General features: G+C 41.7%; 1 pseudogene; it reads right to left on the reverse strand.

Moving 5' to 3' along the window:
• Positions 1-1,841: 1,841 nt before the first annotated feature.
• LOC138242652 (zinc finger protein 436-like) lies at positions 1,842-12,982 on the reverse strand (annotated as a pseudogene).
• Positions 12,983-13,966: the final 984 nt, after the last annotated feature.

Here is a 13,966-nt window from a genome sequence, read left to right on the forward strand (position 1 = left end):
TCCTGGTGTACAGCTGTGGAGACTATTTCATCATCATGCTCTCCACACCTTGAACACCTGACAATAAAATGTTGCCCGTTCTATCTACCGAGGAAATTTACACAGCGGTGTATATTTCACTGCAGGCAAACACCACAAAAGCACTGGAGGAACTACACCAACACCTTAGCAACATAAAAACTCATACCCTGAGGTCGCATTCATCACTGTGGGGGACTTCAGTGGTGCGAACCTGAAGAAAATCATGCCAAAACTACATCAGCACGACGCACGGAATACATACGTTGGACAATGTTTACACTCCCTTCCGGGATGGCTACAAAGCCTACCCGACTTCCATTCGGCAAATCTGATCACCCCTCTATCCTGCTACTCCCTGCCTATAGGCAGAAACTCAGGCAGGAGAAGCCTGAGACAAGGACCACACCAGCGCTGCTCAGAGGAATAGTACTCTATTCTAAGTCACTGCTTTGCCACCACTAATCGGCAGAGTTTTCATGACATTACTTTGTGCGTGGACTATTCTACTAGCTATATCAGGAAATGCATAAAAGATGTTGTCCCCAGGATTACTGTTTGCACATACCCGAATCAAAAACTGTGGGTAAATGGCAAAGTACGAGCTAAACTCAGAGCTAGAGCAACCGCCTTCAACTCTGGAGACAAGGACACGTACAGAAAATCCAGATCTTATTGGCTGACACCTTGGACCCACTGCAATTTGCATACCGACAAAACAGATCAACAGAGGATGCCTTCGAAACTGCTCTACACACTACCCTCTCACACCTCGACAAGAGAGAAACGTACAGATGCAGCCATTCAAAATGCACGGTACAAACCCTTACCATGGGCATCTACGCATGCGCCACCGCGCCGTACCACGGTACGTGATTGGCTGGCCAAAATGACCAACAGGGGCACTCGTGGTGTGTTGGTCGGTCGTGGAAAGATTTAATCATTTAATCTGTGATAGTTTTAAGCTTTTCTGCGAATACGCTCGATATCGGAGTTAAAAGAAGCATACTTTTAGAATTGGATTAATAGGGAATATAATATGGAATCGCGTATCTAAAGAAATTAATAATGGTATAACTATATTCATGTACTTTTGCACAAACAGTAGTATAAGACTTTCCGTTGAGATGTGCTTGTCACATGACTGCCTCAGTGGTGTGATTGCTTAAGTGACTGAATTATAACCCTGAGGTTGAATGTTCAAAAACAGCTATCACCTATCAGTAGGGCACGGTGCCGCATGCATAGGTGCCTGTGGTATGGGTTTGAACCTTGCATTTTGAATGGCCGCATCTGTACCCTTTACTGAATGAATATTTCTTGTATTTGATATATATCCTCTCTAGGGGTAAATAAACTTTAGATTGTGCAACAAAAACTATGAATTTTGTAGAATTTTGTTTAATCAGATGTGTGACTTTTTTTTTCCGTAAGAGTGACAGTTAAGGATCCAAATCTGTTCTATACACATTTCTTGCTTAATAAGGTAAGTTAAAAGCTGTTACACAATTACAAGCCTATCCAACAGCCTTAATTATAAATTAAACAGGACTAAACGTAACATTCCAAGACTATAAAGGAATTCAATTCAATTTAGACCTAATTCATTAAAATCGAATAAAACTAAAAACTTATTATACACATAAATTAAACTCCATGACAAGAACTGTTTCTGTTTTAGTCAACTGTAAAGAAATGTAAGTAAGAGTATAGTCAAAATTTAACAGACCAGACGAACTCAAAAGTGGGTGACTACAAAGTGACCATGACTAATATACATTTTGGGAACAAGTAAAGGTTTGTTCCATGCTGAAAAGAGAAGAAAATAAACGTTTCGGCTGTGGAGCCTACTTCGTATGTCAAATGCTGACGCATCTACCTACTTGAACTTGGGCATTTTAGTTGACTTGACTAAGACTATGATTAAATAAAAAAACTGGTGAATAAATTGGGGTTTTTAAGTCACCTGACTGTATAAAACTCTTCCCATACTAACTGTAGCTGACTGGTCTCTCTCCTGTGTGAATGCACTGGTGGGTTATTAAGGTACTTGATCGACTAAAACTCTTCTCACACTGACTGCAGCTGAATGGTCTCTCTCCTGTGTGAGTGCGCTGGTGGGTTATTAAGTTACTAGATCGACTAAAACACTTCCCACACTGACTGCAGCTGAAAGGTCTCTCTCCTGTGTGAATGCGCTGGTGTGATTGTAAGTGGCTTTTCTGACTAAAACTCTTCCCACAGTGACTGCAGCTGAATGGTCTCTCTCCTGTGTGAATGCGCTGGTGGGTTATTAAGTCACGTAATTGACTATAACTCTTCCCACACTGACTGCAGCTGAACGGTCTCTCTCCTGTGTGAATGCGCTGGTGGGTTATTAAGGTACATGACCGACTAAAACTCTTCCCGCACTGATCGCAGATGAACGGTCTCTCTCCTGTGTGAATGTGCTTGTGTGATTGTAAGTGGCTTTTCCGACTAAAACTCTTCCCACACTGACTGCAACTGAACGGTCTCTCTCCTGTGTGAATGTGCTGGTGGGTTTTTAAGTCAAATGATTGACTAAAACTCTTCCCACACTGACTGCAGCTGAACGGTCTCTCTCCTGTGTGAATGCGCTGGTGGGTTTTTAAGTTACTTGACTGACTAAAACTCTTCCCACACTGACTGCAGCTGAACGGTCTCTCTCCTGTGTGAAAGCGCTGGTGTGATTGTAAGTGGGTTTTATGACTAAAACTCTTCCCACACTGACTGCAGCTGAACGGTCTCTCTCCTGTGTGAATGCGCTGGTGGGTTATTAAGTCACGTAATTGACTATAACTCTTCCCACACTGACTGCAGCTGAACGGTCTCTCTCCTGTGTGAATGCGCTGGTGGGTTATTAAGGTACATGACCGACTAAAACTCTTCCCGCACTGATCGCAGATGAACGGTCTCTCTCCTGTGTGAATGTGCTTGTGTGATTGTAAGTGGCTTTTCCGACTAAAACTCTTCCCACACTGACTGCAACTGAACGGTCTCTCTCCTGTGTGAATGTGCTGGTGGGTTTTTAAGTCAAATGATTGACTAAAACTCTTCCCACACTGACTGCAGCTGAACGGTCTCTCTCCTGTGTGAATGCGCTGGTGGGTTTTTAAGTTACTTGACTGACTAAAACTCTTCCCACACTGACTGCAGCTGAACGGTCTCTCTCCTGTGTGAAAGCGCTGGTGTGATTGTAAGTGGGTTTTATGACTAAAACTCTTCCCACACTGACTGCAGCTGAACGGTCTCTCTCCTGTGTGAAAGCGCTGGTGTGATTGTAAGTGGGTTTTATGACTAAAACTCTTCCCACACTGACTGCAGCTGAACGGTCTCTCTCCTGTGTGAATGCGCTGGTGGGTTATTAAGTCACGTAATTGACTATAACTCTTCCCACACTGACTGCAGCTGAACGGTCTCTCTCCTGTGTGAATGCGCTGGTGGGTTATTAAGGTACATGACCGACTAAAACTCTTCCCGCACTGATCGCAGATGAACGGTCTCTCTCCTGTGTGAATGTGCTTGTGTGATTGTAAGTGGCTTTTCCGACTAAAACTCTTCCCACACTGACTGCAACTGAACGGTCTCTCTCCTGTGTGAATGTGCTGGTGGGTTTTTAAGTCAAATGATTGACTAAAACTCTTCCCACACTGACTGCAGCTGAACGGTCTCTCTCCTGTGTGAATGCGCTGGTGGGTTTTTAAGTTACTTGACTGACTAAAACTCTTCCCACACTGACTGCAGCTGAACGGTCTCTCTCCTGTGTGAATGCGCTGGTGTGATTGTAAGTGGGTTTTATGACTAAAACTCTTCCCACACTGACTGCAGCTGAACGGTCTCTCTCCTGTGTGAATGCGCTGGTGGGTTATTAAGTTACTTGATTGTCTATAACTCTTCCCACACTGACTGCAGCTGAATGGTCTCTCTCCTGTGTGAAGGTGCTGGTAGGGTTTTGAAATGCTAGACTGACAGAAACGCTGCTCCTCCCTGTGCCATAATGGCAGTTTGTCCACTCCATCTGAGCAAGGCCTTGAGTGATTCTTCCTCATCCTCTGATCGTGCTGGGGTCTCTTATTCTGCAAATGCTCCATGGAATGGTCTTGCTCTGTGTGCTGAAAGTGAGATTTGTTTTCTCCACCGTGACCTTCAGTGTGCTGCTCAGCAGTGTGAATCATCTGGGGCCCCTTCTCCAGCTCTCTGAAACTGAAACCTTCCAGTTCATTCAGTTGTTGCCCAAGAACAGACATAGTCTCCAGTTCATTAAAACTTTCAACAGTTTTCTCAGTAACCAGAATATGAAAACTGTGTGTAAAGTCATCAGATACTAAGGGATCATATGATTGTTTTAGACTCTGCAATGACAGTCTCTCCACTTGAACAGAACAAGGCCTAATTATTATCAAGCCCTGTAGGAGGTGTTGCTCCTCCCTGTCCTGACTCTTCTCTGTGTGCTGTGACTCAATACTGTTCTCTTCACCAAGTACATCAGCCTGCTGTTCTGCAGGGTCAATCAACTTGGGCTCCATGTCCTGCTCTGTAAGATTTAAAATATCCAGTTCTTCACTGTGCTCTTGTACAGAGACACAGCCCAGTTCATTAAAACCCTGTGTAATATTGTTTGTGTCCAGATTATTAATCTTCTCTGTAAAATCATCACATACTAAGAGCCCAGTTGTCTCACTCTCAGGTTCTGTCTTTATCATGGGCACAGGGTCCAGGTTCTCCACACTCTGTCTGCTCTCTGTGTGCTGCTCACTGAGTGTCTCTTTCCCTTCTGCGGCAGTGAGCCCTGTCTCCTGCATCAGACTAGAGCCCCACTCCTCCTCACTGTGCTGCTGTTCAAGAAGAGCCCTTTCCCCAGCGTCGGAGAGAGCACTGGCCTCTGAGCCTGTAAACACAGGACAAAAAGACAAGACTTTTATTAATAATAATCAACTTTATTTTATATACCACCTCTAAAGGTGGCTTCTCACAGTATTTTACAGAATGCCAACAACAAAAAATACACAAAATTAGCATGATGAGAATACACAGTTAGAGGAGACAATAGATGGTGGTACTAAGTACAGTAGGAGCAGAGGGGTAAAGAACAGTTAAATAAAGGCTCTTCTGAAGAAAAAGGTTTTGAGTCTGGATTTGAAGGAGTTTAGAGAAGGTGACTCTCCGATATCCTTAGGGAGAGAGTTCCAGAGCTTGGGGGGATAACAGGTGAAGGCCATGTCACCTATACAATGTAGACGGGCTTGGGGGACAGTAAGGAGACCAGAATTAGAAGAGCGAAGGTTGTGAGGTGGGGAGTAGGATGATAACTCGCCAGTGCAAGGACTCCAGGATAGGAGTAATGTGAACACTTGCACTAGACCTGGTCAGGATTCTGGCTGCCAAATTGTGGACATACTGGAGTTTGTTCAATGGGGATTTAGAAACCCCAGAGAGTAGAGCGTTACAGTAGTCGATTCAAGATTAGACAACACATTCAGCCACTATGTTATAGTGATAACATAGGGCGTAGTCGAGGAATATTTCTGAAGTGAATGAAAGATGTTTTGACAACATTCTGCGCATGTGGGTCGAACGTCAAATATCATCCCCAAGTTTTTCAGTTTAGACTGAAGCTCAAGTACAAGACCATCTACAGATAGGGTTTCTTACTGGTTTTATAAAGTTGGTGGGTGGTGCCAATAAGCATGGTTTCAGTCTTGTCACAGTTAACATGAAGGACATTTTGAGTCATCCAAGTTCTTATGTCAGAGATGCAATTAGAATAGAGACAGCCACATCAGCATAAGATTTGGTATGGATGTATATATGAGTAACATTAGCATAGTAATGATAGCTGAGGCCATGTGATCTTAAAAGCTTCAAGCTAAAGCTGTAAGCTTTAAGCTACACAAACACACGTCTAGTATTCTCGCAATCAATTTGGGTTGTTTAAGCATAGAGGAATAATAGAGTTTAAGTGGGTTTCTGATAATACGTGATTTTAGATATACAAGCTTTGTCAGAAACCTAATTACCGTGTAAAAAGTAAGACTACAGAAATAATAATAATACATGACATTTACATTAACACTGCACTGAGAAAGAGAGGGGTTCATGCAGGCACACTGACTGCACACTACAGTACATTTACACTACACTGAGAGTGAGGGATTTATACTGACAAGGACAAACTGGAAATTACAGCATACTAACACTGCACTGAGAGAGAGGGGTTCATACAGGCACACTAACTGGACACTCCAGTACATGAACACTGCACTGAGAGAGAGGGGTTCATACAGATACACCGACTGGACACTGCAGTACATTAACACTGGACTGAGAGAGACAGCACATACGATGAAACTTACCTCATTCGTTAGTGCTGCGTTTGTGCCGGTTTGTTGAAAGTAGCGTTTGTGCTGCTTTCATTCCCGAGATATACAGTGCCTTGCGAAAGTATTCGGCCCCCTTGAACTTTTCAACCTTTTGCCACATTTCAGGCTTCAAACATAAAGATATAATTTTTTTATTTTATGTGAAGAATCACCAACAAGTGGGACACAATTGTGAAGTGGAACGAAATCTATTGGATTTTTGAAATTTTTTTAACTAATAAAAAAATGAAAAGTGGGGCGCGCAAAATTATTCGGCCCCCTTGCGTTTATACTTTGTAGAGCCCCCTTTTGCTGCGATTACAGCTGCAAGTCGCTTGGGGTATGTCTCTATCAGTTTTGCACATCGAGAGACTGAAATTCTTGCCCATTCTTCCTTGCAAAACAGCTCGAACTCAGTGAGGTTGGATGGAGAGCGTTTGTGAACAGCAGTTTTCAGCTCTTTCCACAGATTCTCGATTGGATTCAGGTCTGGACTTTGACTTGGCCATTCAAACACCTGGATACGTTTATTTGTGAACCATTCCTTTGTAGATTTTGCTGTATGTTTGGGATCATTGTCTTGTTGGAAGATAAATCTCCGTCCCAGTTTCAGGTCTTTTGCAGACTCCAACAGGTTTTCATCCAGAATGGTCCTGTATTTGGCTGCATCCATCTTCCCCTCAATTTTAACCATCTTCCCTGTCCCTGCTGAAGAAAAGCAGGCCCAAACCATGATGCTGCCACCACCATGTTTGACAGTGGGGATGGTGTGTTGAGGGTGATGAGCTGTGTTGCTTTTACGCCAAACATATCGTTTTGCATTGTGGCCAAAAAGTTCGATTTTGGTTTCATCTGACCAGAGCACCTTCTTCCACATGTTTGGGGTGTCTCCCAGGTGGCTTGTGGCAAACTTTAGAGCTATATTAAGTTATACCCTCACACAACAGAGTATATTAAGGAAGTACAGAGTTGGTATAAAATTGCATCATGTGGTGTGTTACACTGTAACCACACTTAACAGACCAATGAAATGTACTGGATTAAAGCTCTGCATTGTTTATTGTTATTCTGACATTGTTAAACATTTTACACACTGTTTGGTTATGAAAGTCGATGTAAGGACAGGATTTGTTTTTTTGTATTTTAAATAATGTATGTTGTTGCACCATAGTACTCATTCTACATATTTGCCCTTCATTCCAGGATTCATCACCTACAGGCACTGTTAGGAGGGTAGGAACTTAACAGTACTAACATTCAGGCTGTGCTGCCAGACAACCCGACAAAAGAATATACCCAAGTGCTGCAGGGCTGCAAAGGTAACAAAGAATCAATGTATACATGCATAACAGAGTAACTGCAAACTATAAAGTCACACTTAAAACCTCACACTTACAACAAAAAAATAGCAGAAGGATACGATGCTTTTTCTTCTGATGAAGTTCTAGAAGAAATAGGTGTAGCTGGGGACCAAGAGCCAAGCTGTACCCTTGATGCATGCCCGACAGCATTGAAAGACTGGGTAACAGAAATCTGTGAAGAATGCAGGTTGCTTGCTGTGGACAGTGGTGATAGACATAACCTGCATTTCCTACCGGAGATTGTTCCTCATCTCACCAGGCTTGCTTGATATCTCCCACTCTGGACTGGCTTAATGGTTCCACTTTTCAAAAGTGTGAACATCACTGCAAGCTCAGCCAGTGTGGAGGTGGATTTCAAAATCCTAAAACAATCAGTGCTGAAGCATGAGTTGACAGGTTCCTTATGAAGCACCTAGCACCCATAGAAGGTATGAGAATATCAATGGGTGTTCATGGTGTTTCCCAGCAGTGTGAGAGGGCCATTATCAGTTCTACCACATCCAGCTCTCTAGAACAGCAGAGCAGAACACTTGTTATGAGTTCTGAAAAACAAACAGAGCTCAAAAAGGACAAAGAAATGGTGTATCCATAAAATCTGAGTTGTTTGGAAAATTGGAGAGGGCTTGCTGCACCACCTAAAAAATGGAAACCATCTTTTTATCTTGTGCCTCATTCTGAGTGGTTACACATAGATTATTCTGTTCCTGTGAAAAAAGCTGTAGTGGCTCTGATGAGGAACTGAAGCAGCAGAGACCTGCCCCCAGTAAAGGTGAGTGGAGACACTGTGAGTGTACTGAACACTTGTGCCTTTGATGTCAGTGCCTATGCAGTGCCTATTGTGACAGCAGGACTTCTAGCAGCTATGTTAATCAGGCTGTAGATAGCATCTACAACTGGTGAAACATTTGGCACAGAAAGGTGTGCACAAAGATGTTTATGTTCTAAGAGCTACAATTTTGAGGGACATTTTTGGTGCAACGAAAATAGTCAGGGCTACAACAAGTGAGGGCTGAATGTAACATTTCAGAAATCATAGCAAAAGTGTTCTTAACAGTGCCTAGTGTGGTAGCACTGAGTCGGCGCTCATCGTCAAGTTGCCCCCTCCATTGTGGAGTCACGCAATATCCCATTTGTTTCTGTAGATTTGAATACGCTGAGAGCAAGAGGAGTAACAGGGCTATAGGAGGCTGTACAGAAACAAATTAAATTAAGCCAATCAAAATGTCTCTCTCAAACTGGTGACATGGGAGATTGGCTGAGTCATGAAGAAAACACTGTCCAGTCTCAAAATATCTTTGAGGATCAACTTTCAGATTTTCCACATAACCTGGAATTAAATGGGAAGACCTTCAAATTAAGAGTTGTCACTGCGTTCTGCCAACCTGCCAGCAAACATGTCCTGGGTCATTACATTGCATACTGCAAAAGACATGACTTCATCTGGGATAAATTTGATGATCTAACAAAGACAATCAAATCTGTGTCTTCAGTGGTCAAGGTGTGCCCTCACGCTGTATTCTATACCAAGGTCTGACCAGAAACACAGATAAAAATCTTCACATATCCCTTGATGCCTATGTTTACTTAAGAAGGAGACAATACGAAACTGATTACTTCTTCAGATTTTTAAAAAAGTACAATACTATGAGGTATTAAGACTTGTTTGTTAAAGCCTCTTTGTAAAAACATACAATTGTTTGCTAATGTTCGCTTTTTAAGGCTACACCTGAAACTCTTCTAATTTGGGTATGATATTGGAGACAAATGTAATTTTCCTGTTCACACAAACACATAGAAGATAATGATATTAAATGCAAAATCCACCGCCGCCCCCTACCTGGGCAAACAGAGGAACAGAGTTGCAGAATTGTTACTCTCGCGCTGGTAACAGAGTGCTTGAACTTGGCAGATGGGGTTACTGGAAGTCAAAGTCACTGTGCATGGTCACGTGATCACCGGAAAAACAAGGCGCTATATCTCGGGAACGAAAGCAGCAAAAACACTACTTTCACAGCACAAACCGGCACAATCCCAGTACTAACGAATGAGGTGAGTTTCATTGTTTGTGCTGTCTGTAGGGGGGGGGGGGCAAATTCACAGAGCTTACTATTCAAATGAAGAATCTCTATCTGCTTGTTTGTTTAAGTGTTTAGAGAAAATTCCCACGACACTACTCAAAACTTTGCCCCTCTACTGAGCATATACTTTATTTTCCCAATATAAGAAACAGAGCAAATAAAATGAGATAAATATTCGAGAAGCCGCTACAAATTATCATCTGGTACCTATTTTTCTATGTATATCACCATTCTCTCTTGTGTGTTAGAGTTTCAGCAAGGAAAAGTATTTTTTGTACGATCCAGAACCTTGAATTGCAACAGAAAATGGTTTTATATATATACACTATGTAGCAAGATCTCTCAGTAACAAAAACAAAACCACAATAATTATTATAAGAAGGAGACATATTCTCCTTATATAATAATTAATACGTATATTATATTGACATTTATATTGGTTATATATACACATATCACAACCTGTTAAATATTCACTTTAAATTCTTAAGCCCTATCTGGTAGTGAGGATGAATCAGATGTTAAATTGAGGAACAGTAGCTTGAGCCCCACCCCCCAGACAGACTGAGAAAGGGTTCACTGTCACACAGATGAGTACATTTGCAAGACAATGTGAGGCTCAGAACCGCAGAAGCCACAAATCCTGCTCTTGTGTCAATGTTAAAGGGTTTATCAGACATTCAACACACATTTTTATTGATTCATGGCGTAACTTGTCCTCCCTATTCACTAACATTATAAGAACACGTCCCAATTTTCAAACTGTACCCTAAGCCCTTCCTCCAGGTCCACACCTCCATGACACAGCGTAAGTGTGGACTTCAAGTACATGAGGATTTGAGGGGCACCGTTACAAAAAGGGGGGATGGGACACCACGTGATGTCACCGGTTTGTTACGCGGGTCAAAACGCTTCCTGTGGTTGCTGCTGCTTTTGCAGTGAGTGAGTGCATGTGGACAGAATTTCTTAAATACGTTTTTTATCCTTTCTCCATTCGCAGGCTGATGAATTTGAATCTCACTGCGTCTATCCCTGAACCAAAAGGCAGTGACGCATTGTGTTCACTCGTGTTGAGCAGACTTGACTCCAAACAGGCAAAGTAAACAAGGTAAAAATTGGTGATACCGCCCTGTTTATCCACGGCTTTGCGTTACTAAATAAATTTAAACTCGACTATCCCAGTACACAAATGACAGTAGGAAGAAAATCATTAATTTGCTTTTTTTCAATGCAAACTAGGCTGGACCTCAAAGCTTTGTACTATTGAATGTGTCTACTTTTAAATATTCCATCTACAAAATATACTGCAGGTTAACCAATATTATATTCATCAAAATGGGGTGGCGAAATCAAATCTTTACGTCAAAACATTGTACCTAGAACACAAACAGGATGAATCTGAAAGTAATACATACTCTACAGATGTAAATAATACATACAGCATGAATACCTAAAGTAGTTCACGTAGGGAGCTGCATCAGTATGTGTAGGCTGCAAAGGAACAAGTAGAGGTATATTCCTGTGCTGAAAAGAGAAGAAAAGAAACAACATTTCGGCTGTGGAGCCTTCTTCAGGCGTCAAAACCTTCTTCCACAGCTGAAATGGTGTATCTTCTCTTTCCGGCAGGGTATAAACCTTTACTTGTTCCCGAACTGAAGGTAGTCGAATTTATGTAATTTTGTTTTACATAAAATATGCAAGTTTTAAAACCGTAAAAAATAATATTTTACTTTCCAATTGTGGGGGGAAAGCAAGCGCTATCTTGATATTAGTGGTTATATAATAATTAAGCCTCCTTTACTACACCAGCTACATCACTTCTTCGTTGGGTATTCCTCAGACTATATTCAGAAGACGGCAAAACAGAGCACAAAGCAACTCATCGTAGCAATTAACAGGGTCTAGGAGGAGAAGCTGACCGAAAAAAGTTGTAATAATTTCCGTAAGACTCTTTTGTGCTCTCCAGAAGATTGAAAAGGGCAGCGGAGGACAGTCGGGGATGTAATTTCACGAAAACTTTTGTTCTGTCTAAATTGCCAGTATTTAACACTGCACTGGAGGGGGGTTAATACAGACACACTGACTGGACACTACAGCACATGAACACTGCACTGAGAGAGAGAGGGGTTAATACAGACACACTGGCTGACTGGACACTGCTGTACAATGCGATACATTAACAATGCACAGAAGAGATAGCTACCGCCACGTCGATAAATAATCTGCCCACAAACATATTTCCAAGACTCCAAAGTCTCCTAAATTGGCTTTCACATGGAGAAAGTGTATCAACTGACGACATATTTCTGTCCACATTTAAAGAACAGCAATAACATTAATGAGAATATAACCAGACCACAACTAGTTTAGTTCGCAGAAAAGAATCCCTCGGCAACATCACAAACCTTTCCTACTTCGCTCTGCATCTCTCCACTACAGTTTCAACAGTGAGGAAGTTAAAAACACCGTTTTTAAACACAAACGTTACTAATTAAAAGTCACTGCACTTACCCGACGGCTCCGTTTCTTCATTTGTTTCTGCAGTGATTTCACAGGGAGGCATGAGTCCAACATGATCTGTCCCTCCCTGATCTCCTGCTCCCGACTCCTTCTCCCACAGCTGCAATCGCACTTTAAAGGTCTCGTTTTCCTTCATTCGCGTTATTTCTGTCCCGAAACTGTCCTTGACACACTGTGTGATATTTATCACGGCCCGACTCACCAGGATCTGGGAGACGCTGTGGAGTTTGTCTTGAAACTCGTTCTCAGAGTCAGACATCGTGTTTCGGAAAACTTCTGAAACTTCAGACACGAACGATTTGAGCAAAACCCCCATGAAACAGTGAAGCTCGTTTTCCTGCTTCATTTGCGCGATTTCGGCCCCGAAAACATTGTCGACAGACATGATTTTAATCAAGACCCGTCTCGCCAGAACCTGGGAGATCCGGCGGAGGTTTTCTTCAATCGACTTCTCGGAATCATCTGTCCGGTTTCGGAAAACTTCCGAAACTTCGTGCACGATCGATTTAAGAACAATCTCCATGAAAGAGTGCGCCTCAGTTTCCAGATTAAGCAACAGATTCTCCATTTGTTTCAGAGTCGATCTGAAAAACACAAACAATTCCTGCAGCTGCAGTGGCTGTAAACACGTGGGTTTGAACACAGAAAGCGAAACGTGGTCAATCAGAGGACTTCCGGGTTATCAGATGAACTTCCTTAGTGACCGTTGCTATGAACCACAAAAATATTAGTCGAATAATAATAAACTGAAAAAAATAGTCCAGAATAGATGTTTGCGTTATATTATAGTGTAACGTATACGACCGACATTTTTATTTTATTTTTATTTAATGTGTAAATAATTTACAAATACAACTACAGGAGCAGAAATGGATACAAGAAAAAAAAACACGAACAGAAAAAAAAATTAACTGCCAGAGGTAACGAAGTAAATTATATTTTTTACATATATCAAATGTTTTCCTTGCTTTATTTGATTGATTTTTATAGAATTTAAATAATATTTCAACTCCATCTGAAAAGTACTAAAAAGGGGAGTATTATTGGACCATTTTGATTTTATGAATGTGAAATTTACTAAGAATGACTAATAAATATGCTATAAATAAATGCTTTTTAAAAAAGTTATCCTACACAGTACAATATCAAAGTCCTTAAACCTAAAAAAAAACACCTTTAAATGCCTACAAACAAAATTCAGCAAGTCCGTCCAAAACAACTTCACAAACACACACCTTACAACTAAATGTACCAAAGGTTCCCTTTCAGCCAGACAAAAAATGCATAAATCATCCTGCTCATGCTTAAATAAGTACTTTAGAGAGTACTTATTTAACTGGATAAAACCTATGAACAATTTTAAATGATATTGTAACGCCCTCGCCTGGTGGTGAGGAGGAAGCGCCCCTAGGCGCTCGTAGTACCGCTGGGCATGGGAGTGGTAGCCAGGAAGAGTCTGAGGGTCATCACGATGACCAGCAGCTGACCCTACCTGTGTAAATAATGTCCTAGTAATTCTAGTGCCCTGTGTAGTCCTGTAAAAGTAGAGTGTGTTGTTAGGTAATTACCACCCTAAATATGTGTACGTGTTCCGTCAGTCTCCTCATGT

The sequence above is a fragment of the Lepisosteus oculatus genome, chromosome 14 (genome assembly GCF_040954835.1).
Source record: "Lepisosteus oculatus isolate fLepOcu1 chromosome 14, fLepOcu1.hap2, whole genome shotgun sequence".
Classification (NCBI taxonomy): domain Eukaryota; kingdom Metazoa; phylum Chordata; class Actinopteri; order Semionotiformes; family Lepisosteidae; genus Lepisosteus; species Lepisosteus oculatus.